The 21,540-nt window shown below is 48.3% G+C and overlaps 1 long non-coding RNA gene across 1 annotated transcript in view; it reads left to right on the forward strand.

The window, feature by feature from the left end:
- Positions 1–257: 257 nt before the first annotated feature.
- LOC146812632 (uncharacterized) overlaps positions 258–21,540 on the forward strand; it is a 51,971-nt gene continuing 30,688 nt past the window's right edge. The window contains exons 1-2 of the long non-coding RNA XR_014966879.1: positions 258–340; positions 18,357–18,504. This is a non-coding gene — a long non-coding RNA (uncharacterized LOC146812632). The remainder of the gene's footprint in view (positions 341–18,356; positions 18,505–21,540) is intronic.

A 21,540-nucleotide genomic window follows, 5' to 3' on the forward strand; every position in this document is an offset into this window, starting at 1 on the left:
TTCCCGCTGCATCATTTAACAAGACAGTCACCACAAAAGGAAGAGACGCGGTGTTCCATAATGGATTGCTCCCCTCGGCAATGTGCTCCCCCTAAGCATGAGCGCATGCGTATTTCTTCGCGCACGCGCATGCATCAACAAAACATTCAGGCTGTATATCAGGCTATCAGGATCTGCTCCCCAGCGCACAAGTCAACGCGCATGCGCGGAAGCATTGCCCTGCGCATGCGTCTTTGTCATGTATTCAAAGCTCCGGTGGCAACGTTACCTATTGTGGTTACCTAACCGTTACCAGTGATTGTGGATGTTGGTGCGTGGTGGCCGTTCGAGGAAGAAAAAGGTCTGTCTCTTCCTTTTCACGCCTATATATAGATAAGGTTCGCCCCTTTGTGGCCGTTCGGGACGGGCGGGTGGGCAGAAAAGACTTTTCCTTCTTACGAGAAGACGAGTACAGTGTCAGCTTCCGCTCTGCTGCTGGCAGCTGCCCCCATCTCTCTCTCTTTCTTCCTCTTCCCCCTCTTTCTGTCTGTCTCGCTCCTTCTCAGTTGCTGAAAACCGTAACTTCAAGCTCTTACCCTATCTTTCCTTTAATTGTTCCCCTATGAAATGGATCCAAAAAAGAAAGAAACTCTTTTACTGTAAATGTCTTTTTCTGACATTTTACTATTGTAAAGTGCAGCCTCGGGCAGAGAGAAAAAAAGGTCAGAAATACGAAAAATAACTAAATAAAGCAAGCCAGAGTGGTCGCAAAGTGGCCAGATTGGTTGTATCCACACCCAAACATATTGGGGCTACTTTACAGAGTTTGCCAGTAAAACGCTTCTTTCATTTTCTCATCTTTTTTTGAACAACGGGGCCTATTTACAAAGAAGTGACAGAGCAGAGGCGTTAGCCGTCTTGGCTAACGCCGCGCTACGCCACTTTTGAAACGCAGGGCTGCACCCTATTTACAACAATATGGTGCAGTCCTGAGTTTCCCCCTGCGTTTGTCGCTAATTTCAGCTGCCTAGCGCCAACAGTCACTCTTGCACCATAGTGCAAGGGCGCCTGTGCTGGAGGGAATGATTGTTCATGTTCAGGAAGGTGCCCCTTCCTGCACATAAACATTCTTAAATGGTGATTTATAACTTCTATGTGTGCTGCTATGTGCAGCACATATAGAAGTTGCAACGCGTCAATTTTTACATTATTGATTATGTGCAGGAAGGGACACCTTCCTGTACATAAACAATCATTCATGGTCTTATGCTGTTTTTATGTGAGCTGCACAATGCAGCACACATTAAAAAACAGCAAAATCGAGGAGAAATAAAGCATTTCTACTCGTTGCGCCCTGTTAAGACCACGTTGTTCCTGCTTACATTTATCATGCTTTACTTAATCTTGCATTCCGTATGAGTAATTGCTTTTTGTAAGATGTTATTACTTTTTTCAGGCAGCATATTACTCTTGTCTAGTGCATAATTTGAATTGAGTCTCATCCAGGTGTTTATAGCGGGTCAGTGCAGTGCGAGTTTCTCTCAGTGGGGCAGTATGTTGCTCAGTGGGGGAGAGGATGTGGCGCTATGGCTAGAGGTATCAAATTTAGAACTGGGGAACCAGGTTCAGCCTTCACAACCAGCCCACCAGATCACTCTACTTAGGGAGCACATTCCCATGCTAGACCACAGAAGCCCCCGTCAGACTGTACAAGTCCTGTTGTCTTCGCACCAGCAGGTGGACCCTAGCGATAGCAAGTGTGGGTTAACCTCGAAAGCCTGTCCATCACAATCCGTGCTGAAGTTCACCTCCAGTCTTGCGGGCAGGCCTACAAAGCAGCGCACCCCAGAGTGACAGTGACTCTGTCACAGGACCCTTGAAGCCAGTCCCCCTCACCCATTGGTATCTCCATAGGCCTTGTTTCAGCAGTAGTAGCTGCCACTCACCATGGATCGGCAGTGCAGGATTTGCAAGCACAGCAAACTAAGTTCACAAACTTCACGGTCTCTGCTTCATGCACAAGCACTTTTAATATGGGCTGCCTGCTTTGGGGCCAACAACATTATGCGGCAATGGAGAATAAAATGATGCCGCAGTCTTGACTAAATTAAGGCTGCAGCGTAATACAGTATATTTTCTGATACTTTATTATTTTTATATGTACTAACAGTCTCTGCACATATTTTGTCTCATTAGTTCCAGTGTAACATACAAATGCAGCAGTGAGAAAGGTGACCAGTCAACCTTTTGAAAGGGCCAACCACTTTTCAGCGACATAAGTCAAATTGTTTAGTTACTTTTGATCCGTTTAAGCTACAAACAATTTATTAGTTAAAATCATCAGATTATGCAGCAGAGGATGTATTATGTGGCAAATATGGCAAAGCCATAATTATGTTGAAAATATTTAAAAACTAGGATATATTGCCGTTCATGTTTGAATTGCTCTTATGGAAAAAGGGAGAAGTGATGATGATGATAGAAACTGCATGGCTCGGACACAACTGGGTTGTGATTCCACTTTGTTACATATTTAGGGCATTCTGTGATTGGAAACATATCCCACTTTTTGAATATATTTTAATGTCAATAGCTCATTAAATCTTTAATAAACCAGTGTATCCATTGGTTGAATTAAATAATGCAATAAGTTGTAATTGGCCAGTGAAATGCCAAACAAATACGAAAAATTGGGATGTTTGGCTCTTTCTGGCCACACCTCTGACTCCACCCACTGACCCATTCCACAGGTTATTCCCGCCCTCTGATTCTCCGCCCACAGTTCCCCTACTTTTTTTTCCCCACTTCGACCACTGTGAAAACCACCCACTTGTTGGAAATGTTGTCTTTATATGACAGTTTTGAATTCCAAAGTGCAGCCTAGCGACGGATAGGAAAAAAGGTTTAACATAATTAAATAAAGCAAGATCGAGTGGTCGCAAACTGGCCAGATTGGTTATTATTCACACCCAAACACATTAGTGCCACTTTTACAGAGTTTGCCAGTGAAGCGCTATTTTTTTTTTTTGTTATGTTAGTTTGAACAATATTGTTTTCCCCGTATGGGGAAGCGCACCATTCCTGGAGGTACTGCAATACTTAGTTGGCATGTGGAGTGGAAATTGTTTAATGTGATCTGTGTCAGCTGTTTTTCTCACTTTAGTTTATAAAATGTGTACCGCTGCTCTGTTCAGGGATGTGGTCTTTTTAAATCGTACTGCTGTCATGTTAACTCTTGAGGCAAAAATACTCATTGATTTCTGAATAATGTAAAAAAATGTTCACCACGTTGTTCCTGCTTACGTTTCACTCGCGTTACTTAAACTTGCATTCATTTTAAGTGTTTACTTTTTCGAAGGCTTTTTTTTTTTTTCCAGGCAGCATATTACTTTTGTCTAGTGCGTAATTTGAATAGGGTCTCATCTAGTTGTTTATAGCGGGGCACAATAGGGTTTTAGCTAAAAGTACTGCAAGTTTCTCTCGGTGGGTCAGTATGGTGTTCAGTGGGGAGAGGATGTAGCACTATGGCCAGAGTTGTTGATTTTGGAACTGAGGAATTATGGTTCAGCCTTCATGACCAGTCCACTCCCCAGAGGGAGCGCATTCCTATGCTAGACCTTAGAAGGCCCCACTACACCTTAGGAGCGCTGCTGTCTCATAGCACCAACAGGTGGACCCTAGCAGTGGCATTTGTGGGTTAACCTTGAATGCCTGTCCACTAAAATCCGTACTGCAGTTGACCTGCAGTCTTCCGGTCAATCCTACGAAGCAGCACATCCTAGAGCAACAGTGACTGTCACTGAGGTCACAGGACCATTGATGCCAGTCCGCCTCACCCTTTGGTACCTCTATTGGCATTGTTTCAGCAGTGCAACTCACCAGGGATTGTCAATGCAGGATTTGCACGCACACCAATCTAAGTTTGCACGCTTCAGGCACAAGCACTTTTAACTAATTGTTCTAGCAGGGAAGCCAGGAAAAAATAATAAGTTTTCAGATTTTTACATTCCTCATTCAGCTACCAGATTATCATGTCTTGCCCTCTTACACTTTACATTAAAGGTTAATTTTAATAATGTGTTTTTCTTTAATTTGTGGCGCTTTAGTTTACAGCGTGTGACATCCAAAAGCCACAACGAAGCTCGGATTATTTGAGCTCTGGCTCAAAGCTCTCAGTGGCTCGCACACATTTTAGTTTAATCTCACACCACCTGCACTCGGTGGGAATGTGGATACTGCCAAAGTGTTAATTATCTTCCCTGTTTGTGAGGGGAAAAGTAGGCCAGGAAATCAGATTTTATAGGGAACACTCACCTAGAACAGTCTGGTGTGTACTGGGTGCAGTGAAACTACAAATACTGGTCCTGCCACTGTGGGACGGATCACATAGACCGCCCTTTAGTTATGTGGTCTGCTGATATGATTCCTTACTTCCCAAAATTCTTGGTCTTTGCAATGTTTGTAGATTGTCCGGTATTTTAAGCCATCTTTCTCATTGTTGTTTATTTTCCACTTTTCCTTTGGATTGTTTACGACTCCCAGCCATTGCCACCCCTGTTTATTTATTATTTGTCCTGTATCTGACAAATGGGAGCATTTTGATGTTGTTGCCATGTTTAGTGCTCCCGTACCGAGGGGGTTGTGACACAGGGCGGGAGCGTGGCCTGTCGGTAAACGGATGGTGCGTGCATTCTTTTAAATGGAAACCTCTTGAGAAGGGCGACTGATAAATAGGGGCCTGGGGGAGGAGGGATGTGACGTTTCCCTCATTGGAAAGTCTTTCATTAACTCTTCAATACTCTTGTGATTCAGTCGCACACAGAATTCTATTGAGTGGTTGACTTGCATCAATGCACTTGCCTTTCTGTCAGTGCATTAAAAAGGCTTCCAATGTGTCCATAATTGTTTCCTGAGGCAAGCATGAGTCCCTGAATCAGACTGTATGACCCAGTGTGTAATAATTGTATAGCTCTTCAATCCCTGGCGGCACAGCACCCCGGATAATGTGCTGCACAACTGAACACTTATAAGGTCCCAAAAGTGCAACCTATTGGCTATGCTGATGCTTGTTCACTCCAGTGAACTCCACAAAGAGCTGATGACTCACCTGATGGTTTTTGGTACAATCTGTATAGAAAGTCTGCACTCTCGTGCTCCAAGTACTGCACCAGGCGACACATTTGTCCTAACAACTGGCTTTATTAATTTTACTTAAGGGATGCCTGGCTGCCAAGAGGATATCAACCACCTCTGGAGTAAGATCAAACATGTTCCGCTGTCGCCGCTCAATCTCCATGCACGAACATGGATTTTTCAAATGCCTAGGCTGGGAACCCAGCCCTTCTAAAGCAATAGCAGGTTCTCCCGTGGACACAGCCACATCAGTGGACAGATACTCAAACCCAGGAATTCTGATTATCATACCCTCCGTGCCCAATTGGGGTCCTCTGAGTCCAAGTTATCCAAGTTGGTCCTAATATTCTTGAGTGTGAGACAGGAGTGGTATCGACAGGAAGGCAAACAGGAGTCTGGTCGGCCGCGTCTAGGAGGCCGGCATCCAGGGCTCTGCCTTGGCCTGGGTCCGCTCCTTCTTGAGCAACCGCCATCAGGCGGTTCGGCTCTCTCAGTTCTCTGCTGACGAGGTTGAGGTAACCTGTGGCGTCCCGCAGGGCTCCTCCTTATCCCCCCTTCTTTTTAATTTATACCTTACCCCCCTTATTCGCTCTTTACGAGGCAGCTGTGTCACCGCGTTTAATTATGCGGATGACATCCAGCTGGTCTTCGATATTAACTCCACGGCCCAGTCTATCGACAATTTTCAAACTACTCTTTGTTACATCAGTGACTGCATGGGGGCGAATCATTTGAAACTTAACCCTGACAAGACAGAACTCCTGCTTGTCGGGGGTACAATCAACCCCTGGAACTCCACCTTTTGGCCCACAAGGTTGGGCACCCCCCCTAATCCCGTCAGCTCAGTGAAGAGCCTTGGGATCATCATTAGTAATGATCTCTCGATGAAATCCCAGATTGGTGCGGTGGTGTCTTCCAGCTTTTTCCAGTTGAGAAAAATCCATAAGATTGCCCGCTTCCTGACCACCGAAGCCCTCACCCTGGCATTACTGGCGCTAGTCATCTCCAGGATAGACTATGCCAACTCCCTCTATGTTGGCATACCAGTATACCAATCAAAGAAGCTTCAACTGGTCCAGAACCAGGCAGCACGGCTCATTCATCACCAACCCAAACACCAACATGTACGCCCTCTTTTAAAATCTCTTCACTGGCTCCCTGTCACTGAGCGATGTAAATTCAAATTGGGCTGCGTTATTTTTAAGTCCTTTGTTGGTACAGGACCCTTGTTCATCTCTTCACTTTTGCACCCATATGTTCCTTCTCGCAACCTTCGTTCCGCCCACCTGGCTCTACTCCAGATCCCAACCTTCAAACGTAAAAAACAGGGAGGACGAAGGTTCTCATTTCTTGCCCCTTCCTTTTGGAATGCCCTTCCACTAAGTTTAAGACTGGCCTCCCCCCTAACCCACTTCAGGTCTCTCCTAAAAACCCACCTGTTTCGCATAGCCTATAACTACTCTCCTTAACCCCTTCGACTGTTTGTTTTCTTTTCTCTTTGCTTCCAGCGCCAAGAAACCGTCTGGTGTTAGCCGCGCTTTATAAATTCTTTTTACATTACATTACATTACATTACATAAGGCGGAACGCACATCTGAGTGAGAGATGCCTTGGAAATATTGTTCTGCAGAAGTGCTGACATTGCTCGTTCTTGATGGTGGCAAATAGATCAAGCCAAGTTTCTGCCCATTCGTGGAAGAGAACCTGCCGTTGCCTCCAGGTGTAATTGCCGCTCGTGATCCACTAGGCGCTGTCTGCTGAGCCAATCCGCCAAGACCTCTGGCCTCCTGGTCAGAATACTGCTTTTCCCCTCATGCAGCACCCCCGTTGAGTGCCTGCCCCCAGCGCTGCAAGGTTGGTGCTCGAGGCTTCTGTGCCTCCTCCCGCTCGTCTCTGCTTCTGTGCCTGATTCTTTCCTCCTTATTCTTGTCTTTTAATTTTTCTTTTCCTTTTCCTTTTCATGTTCTTTTTTGCCTTTTTCTTGTTCCTTTATTTATTCTTCCCAATTCCCCCTTCTTTTTTTTTTCCTGCGTTTTTCGTCGCTGCTGCCCCCACGTGTTGGCGCTCCCGCCTCTCAGCTGTCCCACCGTCCCAATATTTAATGGCAGCAGCGGGTGCACCAAAGGCAAGCCGGTCTGCGTCCCGACCAGTGCCAGGGACCCTGGTCCTTCGACCCACCAGCACTACAGCTCCCCGATCCTCTACGCACTCAATGCCAGCCAAGACAACTACAAGCATTCTTCACTTATCGACACACACAGACCTTTTACCTGCTGCCACTGTCGGCACTTCTTCGCCTTCACTGAGACCCAGGACCCACCTCAACCCACCCGCCACAACTCCACTGCACCCCAAACCATGCAATGAATCTTCCTCAACGTGGACTCCCTCCACAAACATATCGTTGACCTCCTTGACAGCACTTCCACTGACGTCGCCTTCCTCATAGAAAACTGGACGAGCGCCGTCTTGGGACCGGACATCGTGATCGCAATCCCTGAAGGCTCCAACATCACCCGGAAGGACCGCCACGGAGGAGGCATCGCCATTGCTCACAAATCCAACTTCCGACTGAGCACCTACACTGACGGGCCCACAGACATGATGGAACACCTTCACTTAAAGATACAGCCCAACCCGACCGCCATCTTCCGAGGCACCCTCCTCTAAGGACCCGCACACCTTTCTCCGACTCCATCACCAACATCACCCCGCATGACCTCGCCTCCACCGACCTACACCTTGCAGGGACACCTCAACTTCCACGTTGACAACCTCCAAGACCCCAACTCCTCCTCCCTCCTGGACAACCTCATCAACATCGGATTTAAACAGATCGTACCAGAACCCACACATTCATCAGGACACACCCTCGACCCCATTTTTACAGCAGGAAACTCCATCACCTTCAGCCCCACCACTCAACTCCCATGGATGGACCATCATTGCCTCCACTTCACCTACAAAGCCAACATCACTCGCAAATGTCCACACCAGCTCCAATGCAGGAATTGGAAACCACATCCCCGATGAACAGCTCTCGCATCCCTCATCTGCTCTGCTCCCACCACCGTGGACGACGACCCAACCACGCCTTCTTCCACCACAAAATTAGAACAACCTCCAGGACAACCTACACGCGGAACCTACACCCACCATTCCCTACACCCTACACTCGACAGCTGGACCGCCCTCTCCATCAATGACACCCTGAAGACTATGAAGTCAGTCCACTCTGGGGCCCCACTGACCCTTGCCCCCACCACATCTCCCACAGAGCTGCCAACATCATTGACCCACTGAGCTTCTACGAATCATCAACCGCTCCTTCGAGACCTCCTTCCCCGGTGACTAGAAACACGCCAATATCAACTCTCTCCTTTTTAAAAAAAACCCTCAGCGGACCCCACCAACCTCCAAAAACTTCAGACCAATCTCCTTACTCCCTTACCCGGCAAAAGTCATTGAAAAAGTCTTCAACAGCCAGTTTGCCTCCTTCCTAGAAGAAAACAGCATCCTCGACTCGTCCCAATTTGGCTTCACGTAAAATCACAGCACCGAAACCGCCCTTCTCGCTGTGACAGACGACATCTTCTCCCTCCTCGACAGAGAAGAGATTGTGGCCCTCATCCTCTTGGACCTCTCCGCAGCCTTCCACACTGTATCTCATCACTCCCTAGCCCAAACACTACATGATGCAGAAATCCAGAACAAGTCCCTATACTGGATCCTCTCATTCCCATCTGTCAGTATGAAGCAGGTCAGACTCCCACCCTTCCTCTCGTATCCCACACCGACCATCTGCGGAGTTATCCAAGTATCCTCCATCAGCCCCACCCTGTTCAAGATCTACATGGCCCCGCTCGCACCCATCGGACTCACTATCCAATAAACCCAATATCTCCAAACACAACTTCCAAGAAGTAATGGAAGCTGTCACCAGGTGGATGAAGAAAAGCTGCCTACAACTCAACGCGGACAAAAGTGAAGTACTCCTCATAAGCCCACACCCAGATGCCTGTAATGACTCCTTGTGGCCCCCACCTTCTGGAACCCTCCCTCCCCCACCACCACACACGGAACCTCTGAATCATCCTGGACTTAAAACTGCCAAATAAACGCCTTGTCCTCCTGTTTCCACACCCACCGTTCCCTACGAAAGACCTTCAACTCGATTCCTTTTGAGCACAGGAAAACTGTCATCCACGCCCTCCTCAGCAGCTGTCTGGCCTACGGCAATGCACTCTACGCTGAGATCAACAAGAATCTTACCCCAAACAAAACGTCCAGAACGCCTGCACTAGACTACTACTCAACCTACTTCGCCACATCACCCAACACCTGCGGACACTACATTGGCTCCCCATTGAGTATAGAATCCCCTTAAAGCTTCGCCCACAAAGCCCTCCAAAACACCAGACCTACCTATCTTGTTTTACGCACCCCAAAGATCCCTCCGGTCAGCCCAGCTCTCCCTTGCTATGGTGCCGCTCATCAAGAAGACTAGAACAGGAGGCAGTTCCTTCTCCTTCCATGTGGCCAGGGTATGAAACATCCTCCCACCTCACCTCCAACAGACGCCAACACTCTCCAAATTCACGCAGGACCTCAAGACCTGTCTCTTCGACTCAGTGAACATCCGGGACCTGCACGTGCCCCCTGCCCCTCCGAGCGCCTTGAGACCCTTCGGGTGAGTAGTTGCGCTTTACCATCCTTGATTGATTGATGGCCCTCTACTCCAGAAGGTTGATGTGGGGCTGGGACTTCGACAGAGGCCACTGATTCACACCCCCCCCCCCCCCCCCCCCATCTTTCACAGATCGCCACTCTCAAACCAGAAGCAACGCATTGGTCACTGTCCGCTCTGGGTAGGGAAGGCTCTACTGCTGACTCAATCACAGTTCAGTAAGAATCACTGAAGATCTTTCGCAGTGTCTTCCAAAATATCAATTTAGTCTGAGATGTCCCCTTGATATTAAGCCCACTGAGACTTCCGATCCCGCTCCAGAGCCCACATTTGCCACTTGATGTGCTGGAGGCTATCAGTTCCCCAGCCTTAGAGTTGGCCTTAGTCCAGTACCACAGTGTTACATTGAAGGATGCTACTTTGATGTTCAAACATGTATGTAAATATGAGTACTAAAACATGCGGCCTAAACCTGTATATTATTTTTAGCTTTGTACATCAGGCTTTCCATCCTCCTGTTAAACATTGAGGGATTCTGCTTTGTGAGGTTTGAGTGTGGCAAGCATAAGCCATGTGGAGCAAGTGAAGTCTCTTCAAAATTCACATAACCACACTTCTTGTTGCTTTGTTTTCCATGGAAAATAATTTCGTGTTTGTTGGTATTCCTCTCTGCATTTCTTTAAAATGCGGAAGATCTTCACCTTATTCTTAGATTTTCTCCTACACGTTGTACATTAACTGTTGCACCTTATGTGTTTGAGCATGACGGTTCAGAATCCACATGCAGCAGATGATTGATCTTCAAAATTCCTCCAACTTTATTTTTTAAACATGGGTATTTTCAACTTTTTACATTAGATTTTCGCTTGCCCATTCCACATGAAGTTTTTTAGATTTTTCTCTTGCCTGTTTTATATTGGGTTGCTGCTTTGTATCTGCACATCTTCGCCCACAGACACAGGCCAGCACGGACGCGTAGGCCGTTGCTGCCGATTTCGATTCACCACTGAGGCTACGCGGAGCGACCTCTGCCTCGGGTCCAGAGAGGGCCCTGTAAGACCTGGGACACTTTTCTTGTCATCTTGCTAGGGCTGTGGTGCGTCCATCCCTGTTCTTCTCCAGGTCTCTTCTCCCCTCTAGGAGTTATTCTGAGCTCTAAGAGCAGCCACCTTCTCACGGTTCTGCTCCTGCTGCCTCATACTGCATATCCTCATTATGCCTCGCTCTTTCCTCTGCCTGTTTGCTATACTGCTGTTACCTCCCAAGTGTGCCGCGTTCTCTCGTGCCTGATTATTAGATATCCTAGTGTTCCGTGCTCTCCCTACTGACCTGCCGGTAATACTGTTTACCCCTTCATTGTGCTTTGGCCTCTCCACTCCTTATTGTTAGACTGTGTTTGTTAAAAATCTGGTACATTGTCTCCCCTCATTATTTCTCTCTCTCACCCCTCTCTCTCTCTTCCCCCTCCCTCCCTCGTCACCAACTCTACCTGTAGGAGAGTAGGATCTGCTTCTTATAGTTACCCCCACTTTTTGCTGATGTTTCACTGTTTTTTGACTTATGCTGTGGTCCTGATTGGCAGGATCCCAGTCAGACTATCTGATTTCCCTCTAAATTGATTCCATGTACTTTAGGTACACTCCAGATTGGATACTGGGGTACCCTTATGAGTCCCTAGTATACGGTACACTATGTACCAAGGGCATAGGTACCCCAGAGGTCTACCAGGGTCTGCAGCATATATTATGCCACCTCTGAGCAGCCTTCCAAAATGACACCACAGGTCTGCTACTGCAGCCTCAGTAAGGTGGTGCATTCACCCCTTACTGTGGTATAGGTTACCTATATAAATTTTGATCACACACATATAAACCTATAAGTCTTAACAATCCTGAAGGCAGGGTGCTTTGTTTTCATGTGAGAGGGTGCCCATGCATGAGCAGATCCCCTCTGCAGCCTTCGGAATCTAATCCCCAGGGTTGTATGTGATGCAGCCAGATCATATACTATTAAATGCATTATAACCTCGCGGTAAATGCTAACTTTGGAATGGCTGCACAGAAACATGTTGTGTTTGGTGCCAAACACTTTGGAATCATACCTCCCTGCCAGTAACTGGCGTGGGAGGTATGATTCCACCCTACTAGAGGGAGAAACATGACTACACTGGTACCAGCTTAACAGACCCCGGTGCACCACAAAATGGATGCTGCAGACACAAGTCTGCCCTCCTGCTGCTGGACGAAACTCTGGCAGGGGAAGGCCTGACGATCGGTTTCCTGTCACAGGGAGGTGTGACCACCTCCCAGGCAGGCTTTATTGTATTGGGCCTGGGTGGGGGCACTCCAAGAGTGCTTTGATGTCTGCACTGGGGCACGTTTGGTGCCCCTGTGCATAGTCCAGTTCAAACCGGTCCCAGGGGCTACCAGCCCCTGCTCTAGCGCAAAACTGGACAAATGAAATGGGTGTAGCCACCCCTCTTTCCTGACCCTCCCATAGGTGGGTCCACAGAGTGTACAATCCCTTCCTTTGGTATAAAGTAGGAACTCCTGGCTACAGGACTTTAGATATTCCTGGAAGAAACTCTGACACTGAATCCTGGATCTTCGACGATCTACAAGACTAGATAACTGAAGAATCTCCCTTGAAGTAAAGGAGTTACTCCCCTGCTTGTCAGGCACCAAAAAGACGCATCTGTTCGGAGTCCTCAGGAGCTTCGGAGATGCCAACAGAAGACTGTTGCCACACAGGAGGTGGGTTTCCAAGCGTCCATGAGGCTTACATGATTCCTCAGCAAACCTGAGACCCGTAGCCCTTGTGGGGACCGTGCAACCCGAACCCCTGGACACTGTGACCATTTCCAGCTGCACACTCTTCCCGGCATTCCCCGAGGCTGTGCTTTGGGCTACTTGTAGTCCAGACCCCGAGCAGCGATTGCACTGAAGATCACTGGCCTACACTCTCCGAGTGTTCCGTGGGCTGTGTTCCGTGGGCTGGTTCCAAGTGTTTTCTCTCAACACCCCTTTCTAGATCTCTTGTCCGTTGACTTGTGGGTCATTGAGAAGGGCAACTTTACTTTTAGCAGGCTTTCCTGATTGCTCCACAAGTTCCCTGACTCTCCATTGCTTGGGGAGTCCCCTGGACCTCGCTTGTCCCCACCGAAGCCTTTGTTCTCTCACCACGTGGGTTGCCACTGCCAAGGCTTGTTGGTTCCAATCCGGTAACTGAGACCCCTCACTGGACATCCTTTGTGGGACAGCTCGCCTGCGGATCCTTGTCGTCGTCGACTTCTCCTGGTCCTCGTGGCAGCAGAGTCCCACTTCACCTGTCTTCAACTGAAGCACACGACATCGGTGGGCATTCGCCTATCTTGCCCCTGGTCACTGGCTATTGACCCAGACTCTGTCCCCTCTGCTTTCAGGTTCTTCCCATCTCGGATCCAAGCTTGGATCTCCTCGGACACTTCTCCTCTTCACGGCAGCAGCACTTTACATCATCTCGCCATTGAAAACAAGGACGACTTCCGACACCATTTCACACCCATGCACCCGGCTTCCCTGGGTTAGTTAACACGAGTACTCCGGTGCTCCCGTGGGTGTTGACATTAGAACCTTCTATGTCCAAAAGGGTTTGTTCCTAGTCCTCCTCTAAGTGTCCTTAAACTCTAATTTCTCAACCGCAACTTTGTCATAGCATTGTACGGGGCTCTGTAGTATATTGTGCTTATTTACTGTGTTGTATTGATTGCAACATATGTGCTTTGACCTATAATCTCATAAAGAGATTAGTAGGGAGTGTTCAGAAATAAATACATATATATATATATATATATATATTTGCTCCTCTGTCGGGGGAAGATTTGGAAAAGGTTTGAACGGCTTGGTTCCGGCGTGGAGGTACGCACCACCAGCAAGTGTGCCAAATTTGCCCGACCTTTAACCATTTTTGTTGCCCGCGAGAGTGTAAGGGTGGACTGGCGCTACCGAAGACTGTCTCCGGTATAGATCCAAACATCCTTGAAAATGGGTTGAACACGGAGCACAAGTATGAGCTGAAATTAACAAATGTTAATAATTTTCCAACAACGAGGAACCGCCCACTGGAGGGTATGGACTAAAAACTGTTCAAAGAACCACAAGTTCCAGGATGCCTTTCGAACTGTGATCGCGCCCCCTAGAGGGCTATAAAAATAAATTTAGGCAATCATTGTGCATTTGAGCAGTGCCGTGTGTGCTTGGTCTACCTTTGAGAAAGGTCTTTGTAAGACCGAAACGCGTCCGGATTGCCAAAATTATTAAAAAGTGAAAAGCCAACTGTGCGAGTGTGCCTCCTTTGCTCCTCTGCTGGGGGAGAGTTGGAAAATATATATATATATATATATATATATATATATATAATCACACACACCTGGTGTAGATCTCCTTTTATTTGGTTATTTAAGAGATTATAGATTGGTAAAACAAGCTGCTTTACATTCCTTCAAAACTTATCTTGAAGGCTGCTCACCATAGCTACCACTAGGATAGCTTTCAATAAAGGTTGTCTTTAACCTATCATCAATAAGGGTTGTTTGGACTGGTGCAAGGTGCCCACTAGAACTAGTGGACAGCATATACCAGGCCAACTTCTCACACTATCCACATAGCCGGACACACGCCTGACCCCATTTTCACGTCCAGAGACCTGGTCAGGTTCAACCACATCTCGCAGCTCACCTGGGCCAACCACTACAGCATCCACTCCACCATCTCAAGACTTACCAACACTGGCACCATGCTCCCCAATTCCATGCGCAGAAACTTGAAAAATATAGCAGAACAGTGGAACAATACTCTCAACTCTCACCTCCCACAGTAAGCTGTGAAAAACTTCATAGAATCCATCGACATAATTACCACTGCCAAGCAAGCCAGATCCAGATAACTTGTCAGAAGAGCTAGCTGGTTAATCGCTGAGCTGACATCCACCACATGCAACTGTTGGCAAGTAGAAAGAAGTGGCGCATCAGCAATGAGATGGGGAGTCGCACCACCTTCAAGACAGCTCTAAACCAGTACCACCCCCTCCTGATAGAAAAAAAGAACGCTCTAGCTGACCGCATAGAGCCCAGTACAAAACGAAGCAAGGAGCTCTTCGACATCGTGAATGAGTTCTCTAACTCCCCAGCCACCAAGAACTACACCACCCACTCCATAGAAATGTGACACCCTGACTAACTACTTCCATGACCAGATCAGTCAACAACGAAAACTTCAAAAGCCTAACCCCCAGCTGCCAACATAATCAGCCTGCTCACACCCACAAACAGAAACCCCCAACACCTGCTCACCAATTGGGACCTTCACAATTCAAGCCACAATCTCCCTTATGAACTCTATGTAAAAAGGTTTACCCACAGACCACTGTCACCACCCCGCCTTCACCCTCAGGAGCAAGACTATTGGCGACAAGCTCAAAGTCCTGAACACCTTCGTTCCCTCAGCATTCTTCCCTGAAGACTGGAGACACGCTTAAGTGCAGCCCCTCCAGAATAAACCATCTGTTGATCCAGGAGAACTGAAGGTCTACCGGCCCATCTCCCTGCACCCGTTTCAAGCAAAGGATCTCAAAGACATTCAACCAGCTACTCGCCAAACACCTAGAACACAACAGTCTCCTGGACTTCTCTGAATCTGGATGCCGAATCAAACACAGCAGAGACAGCCCTCATTGAAGCCACCAACGACATCGGGGCCTTCATTCTCTTGGGCGTATCAGCTGTCTTCAACCCAGTCACCCTTCACATCTTGATCAACAGACTTCACCACATCAGAATCCAGTGAGACGCTCTTAAATGAATCACCTCTCACAGAAGAACTCAGAGAATCCTTCTCGCACCAGTCACCTCTGAGCCGGAGAAGATATGCAGCATCCCACTTGGATCGGTCATCAGCCCCACTCTCTTCAACATGCACATGACCCTCCGCCCGTCCCCCCCCCCGGCAAACACACAGTCAGATCGCCCAGACTCCACATCATCTCCTGTGCCATTGACACCCAGATCATCTTCACACTGTCCGAAGACCCCTCCCCCCACAGACAACTTCCACAGATGTATGAGAAACGCAGCTGATTGGATTAATGGCAGCTCTCCCAAGCTCAGCACACATAAGACTGAAGTCTTCATCTTTGTGGACAACACCTCACCATGAAACAATGCATGGTGGCGTGCTTAACTTGGCCCATGCCCCGCCCCGACAGACCATGCCCGCAACCTCTGCGTCATCTTGAACAGCCATCCATCTATGAAGAAACAGGTAAACGCAGTCTCATCCACCTGCTTCCACACCCTACCCAGCTTGGCAAGGTCTTCAGTTGGCTCACATTTAACACCAGAAGGACCGTCATGCAGGCCCTTGTCACCAGTAGTCGGGAACACACTCTACAAAGGAGTCACCGCACATCTTCTGAAGAGACTATAGACAATACAAAACTCAGCGGCAAGACTCTTCCTCATCTCGCAGACAGACCAGCATTACACTCAACATCAAGAAACTACACTGGCTCCTGTTTCGGAAGAGATTCCGGTTCTAGATGCTGATCTACTCGTACAAAGTCCTGCACAACGAAGGACCAGTATACATCAACAAAAGCATAACCTTCCACTAACAGACCAGACACCTGCGATCGGCTTCCCTCTTCCTCGCAGACAAGCCCTCTGATGCCCCGTGGTTAATAGTCGAGGACGCTCCTCACACCTGGTGGCAAAAGCTTGGAATGACCTTCCCCTGCACCTTCTGGCCGTTCCGGCAATTCAGAAAATGGCTCAAGTCCTGGCTGTTAAAATGAAAAGAGCACCACAAAGCAGTTCAGCAACTCCAGTGCGTTGAGACCCTCACAGGTGAGATGCCTTGCTTTATAAATCCTTGATTGATTAAGAGGTCCTAGACTGTCCCCTCAATTGCTCTGTGGCACCTGGATAAGTGTAGGGAACTGCAGAAGCCTGAATCCTGCTCTGTACCTACTCAGAGCCTTGCACAGCAGCAATGACTCTCTGTGGTCCACCTCTTGGATGCCTTTTCAGGCTGCTCGAGTCATGCGGGCCGGTTGGGGTGTGCCTATACCCTCCCAACGTGAATATGGCTATGCTGTTGGAGAGGGGCGTGACTAGCTCCCACAGCTGGCCCAAAGACAAATTCACCAGTACATTGAACCTACTGTAGATACCCGGTGGACCGCAGAGCACCTCCCCATTAATAACAATAAACAGACATGCCCATCATTCTCAAAGCAATTCAAGGCGCCTGGTATCAGTAGAGACAAAAGTGAATGAGGTCTAGGTGGATGTCACCCTCCTGTGCCAATATACTCACAAAATAGCAGACCGGTTGACTGAGGCTGAAGCCGGGGTCTCAACGGTTGAGGATGAAGTGACGATCCTTAAACTCCAGGCCTCCAAGTTGCTCTCCACAATGGATATACTGGAAGAACGAGCACAGGGTGCTGAAAACCAATGCCTGAGAAAGAGCCTGTGGCTCGTTGGGTTCCCAGAAGGAGTTGAGACCTCAGTGACAGACTGCTTTCTGGAGCAATGGTTCCATTCTTGTGTCCCATTGGATAAGCTGTCTCTTAGTTTCGTGGAGGAGAGGGCGCAGCGGGTCATGGCTAAATGTCTTCCCCCAAGGATTTTCTCATCCCATGATGGGCCACATCTTCAACCACCACTGTCGGTATGTCATCTTCCAGGATGCTCAAATCACCAATATCTGCGCTTCACCACCAAGCCCATGTTCTTCCCAGACTACACCTGGGCAGCCCAGCAATGCAGATGCTTTCTTTAGGTCGTTAAACAAACTTGTGGCCCTTCAGATCCAATATATGCTCCCATTCTCGGTCCATCTGAAAGCTATTTTCAACCCGTCCACCTATTTCTTTGAAATTCACCAACAAGCATGGAAGTGAGCGATGGGTACTCTGGCCCACCAGAGTTGGGGAGGCAGCAAACTCTAGGACAGCTGGGTCCCCCGTGAGCTCTCTCAGGTACCCCTGGGGAATGAGAACCCACTCAAGGAGAGACAGACCGAACCAGCACAGGTGACTATGGTTATTGAACCCATCTCCTGCTGGGAGTCCACCAGGAGCTCTGGACCCAAAGGCGTCGCTCTCAGGCACCCCCACTCTCTTTCAGACTAAGATAGCGATCATGAGCCAATCAATTGAACCCTGGCAGGTGGAGAGGTGCAGAATGCCCCAGTCATGGATAGCCAACCATTGCTGCAGACGCTGTGAACTATTCTATTGCTATATTGCTTAAAAATGTTTTGGATGTGGGGTGGAGGGAGTGTTTTCCTGTGTTCTTTTGTTTTATTGTATGAATTAGAAATTGTTGTCGGCCAGTGTGATCCTTCAATTGAGCAACAGGGAGCCTCCGATGGATCCTGACCCACCCTACTAGTTTCTTTATGTTGAAATATTGGGCGACAGATACTTTATAGTTGTAAGTATGTGCTGGAGGTGGGGCTGTTGGGTGGGATGGGTAAGTGTTCTGTGTTCCTTTTATTCTTGTTTTCTTTTGCAGGCATTTAAATCAAATTTCGTCCACTGCGGGCACTCTCATACAAAATGCTCTACGGCTCCACTAAGTCTATCCCCCTTTGGACCAGGAGGCCTCTCATGAGGAGAGGGGCCAGTTCACCACTTTCCAGTACAGCCCCCAAATGGCTAAGGTAATTTCCTGGAATGTAAACCATGTCCTCAGTTTATAAGAGATTGGCAGTACTTTGCTATATAAAGCGGTTTAGCAACAATGTGGTCCTGCTTTAAGAAACGCATCTTTTAGGTTCCCACTGTCCCTTCGCATCATGTTTGGCTATGACTGAGTTTTTTAACTGAGTTCTTAAGAGGTTCACGAGGGGTCGTGATCCTGCTGCATATGTCCTTCCTAGTTGCGGTGTCCTCCTCATACATTGACCCACAGGGGAGGTACATAGGGATGGAGGGCCCTCTAGAGACTAGACACCAGTACTTCATATCGGCCTACGTTCTCCAACAGAGGTTGCACTGGACACTACAGGCTCTCCAGGACCTTGTGGTGCCTCCCAACCCCCTGGCCTATCTGATTGGGGGTGTGGGTTATTTTTAATGCCGTCCCAGACCCCAGTCTTGATATTTTCGAGGCCCTTTGCCCAGGCTGAATTGCGCGCTCATCACAACTTACATTGTAGGCCAACTCAATTGGCCTATGCGATGCTTGGAGATTATGTAACCCCTCACAAGGGCTGTACACTTGCGTGTCAGCAGCGCATAAACTGGGTCAAAGACCTTGAGACCCTCATTGTTGAAGCATCTGTGTTCTACAAATCATGATTGATTTAATCCGTCTGACTTGGCTCCCAGCCAGTGACCTCCCTTGTATTACAATGCAAAAAGATCCTGACCTGAGTCATCTCGGAACACACACCCCTCTTTAAAATGGAAACCCTTTTGTGCACCTTATGACCTATGTAGCGCATCAACGCCTGGCATCTAGTAGACCAAGACTGTATTGACTTTATAGAGCACTAAAGATCTTCTTTAAGCTCCGCTGTAATACTGTGGCCTCTACTGGAACCCCTATGGGCGTCCAGTAAACCCACCCTGAGGGGGTCTGACCAAGGGATATGTAGGGGGAAAGAAGACACGCCAACTGGTACAGGTAATGGATTTAGGAGCCCATATCCTCTCCTTGGAGTGGTGGACCTGTGGCTGCACCTCGGCGACATTGAGCGACAGCTGCAAGTCCACCACTCTAGATAGAGGATCTGGACTGCCCACCCTGAAACAGATCTTCCTAGAGGGAGTGTGGGAGAGGGTTGGCCCAGCTGGTCTACGAGCATAGATACAAATCTAGCAAGCTCTTATTTTGGCTGGCAGCTTATGCTGCCTCGACTAGAACTGTACCGGCCATTTGCAATTTTCATGGAACCCTTCATGAAAGTATGCCCGAGGTTGCTCATGTAATCGCAGTGTAAAAAAGACTTGTAGGGTGCAACCCCTGTACCCCCACAGGAGTCTGCATTCCCACTGCTAAAGGAGATTTCCCATGCACTCGATTCCCTGCCTTTTATAGCCAAAAAACTTGACCAAAAGATCACAACTGAGGAGATAAACATGGCAATTTCAGCTCTCAATTTGGGAAAGACCCCTGGCACAGACTAGTTCAGCATGGCATTCCTTAAAAGTTACCCGACCCGTTCGCTCCATCACCTACTGGCCCTCTAAACTGAGGGGGCAGAGCATTGATCATTCACCCCAAGACCTGGCACTGCCATTATTGTGGTGATTTCTAAGGACAACCAAGCCGCAGAAGATTGCTCCTCGTATATGCCTATCTCTCTCAAAAACGCAGACATCACATTTTTTCGAATGTCCTAGTGACTACATTGTCAGACACTGAGTTACCTAGTCTACCCAGACCAAATGTTGGTTCATGCCTGGCAGGAGCACCCGCTGTTGCATACGGAGGGTACAACTCACCCTGCCCCAGGCGTGCCGATTGAGCAGCCCCCCCTACCGAATTGAATTTGAAACGGCCTTTGACACTGTTTTGTGGACCTTCTTGGAAGCTGTGCTGAAGCACGCAGTTTTTTTAACTTACTACTTTGGGCTCATCAGCCTGCCATACAATGTCCCTGCATCCAAGTCCAGGTAAACTGAGTCCTATACCCGCCCTTCCCAGTAGTCAGAGGCTCCAAACAGGTCTGTTCTCTGTCTCCATTTCTTGGCTTAGTAATTGAACTCTTGGCACGTCTTATCAGATGCGACTCCCAAATTCTGGATGGCTTTAAGAGGAGGATCCTGAAGAGCGCACAGCTCTGTATGTGGATAACATCCCATTACTTCTGGTTTACATGCAGTCTTTCGGCCCCAGACACCTCCACCTATATGGTGAAGCCTCTGGTCTGCAGATAAACATGAACAAGTCACTGTTGGTACCAGTTGAAGACACAGGAGGACATTCCTGGTGCCCTGCGATCCCGATATGCTTACTCCTTCAAATAGTTTGATGTATGTATATTCTACACCTCCCAGCCCTGGCTTGGACTCTTAATTTTCAGCCCCTTTACTAAAACCTTGACTAGGGACCTGTAGAAATTGGGCATCCTGCCTTTAAGCGCTATGGGGCGGGTAGCTTTATTTAAGCAGATGTGCTTCCCGCTTTTTGTATGTCATTGTGAACTTCCATCACACAATCCTTCGAGGACAGCCCTGTTGTGCCTTTTGGAGGAAGTTGGTTGACTGAGACTGGAGAGAACCTTTAATGGCATGGCCATAGAGAGGGTTGGCCTAGCTGGTCTACGAGCATAGATACAAATCTAGCAAGCTCTTATTTTGGCTGGCAGCTTATGCTGCCTCGACTAGAACTGTACCGGCCGGATGAACGCCTCCTCAGCGCCCGACATTGTCACAGACATTGTCACAGCCATCCCGGACGGATACAAGATCTCCCGGAGAGATTGCGTCCACCAGATTGGAGGAGGCATCGCCATCGTACACAAGAACACCATCTGCATCACGACCAACTCCGACGACACCTTCACCGCCGCCGAACACCTCCACTTCCAGATACACTCCGACCTCAAGACGACCCTCAGAGGCACCCTCATCTACAGACCCCCGGGACCACGCGCATAATTCAGCGAAGACATCGCAGACTTCATTAGCCCGCACACCCTCCCCTCCGGTGACTACATCCTCCTAGGGGACCTCAACTTCCACCTGGA

Source organism: Triturus cristatus, chromosome 7 (genome assembly GCF_964204655.1).
Source record: "Triturus cristatus chromosome 7, aTriCri1.1, whole genome shotgun sequence".
NCBI lineage: Eukaryota > Metazoa > Chordata > Amphibia > Caudata > Salamandridae > Triturus > Triturus cristatus.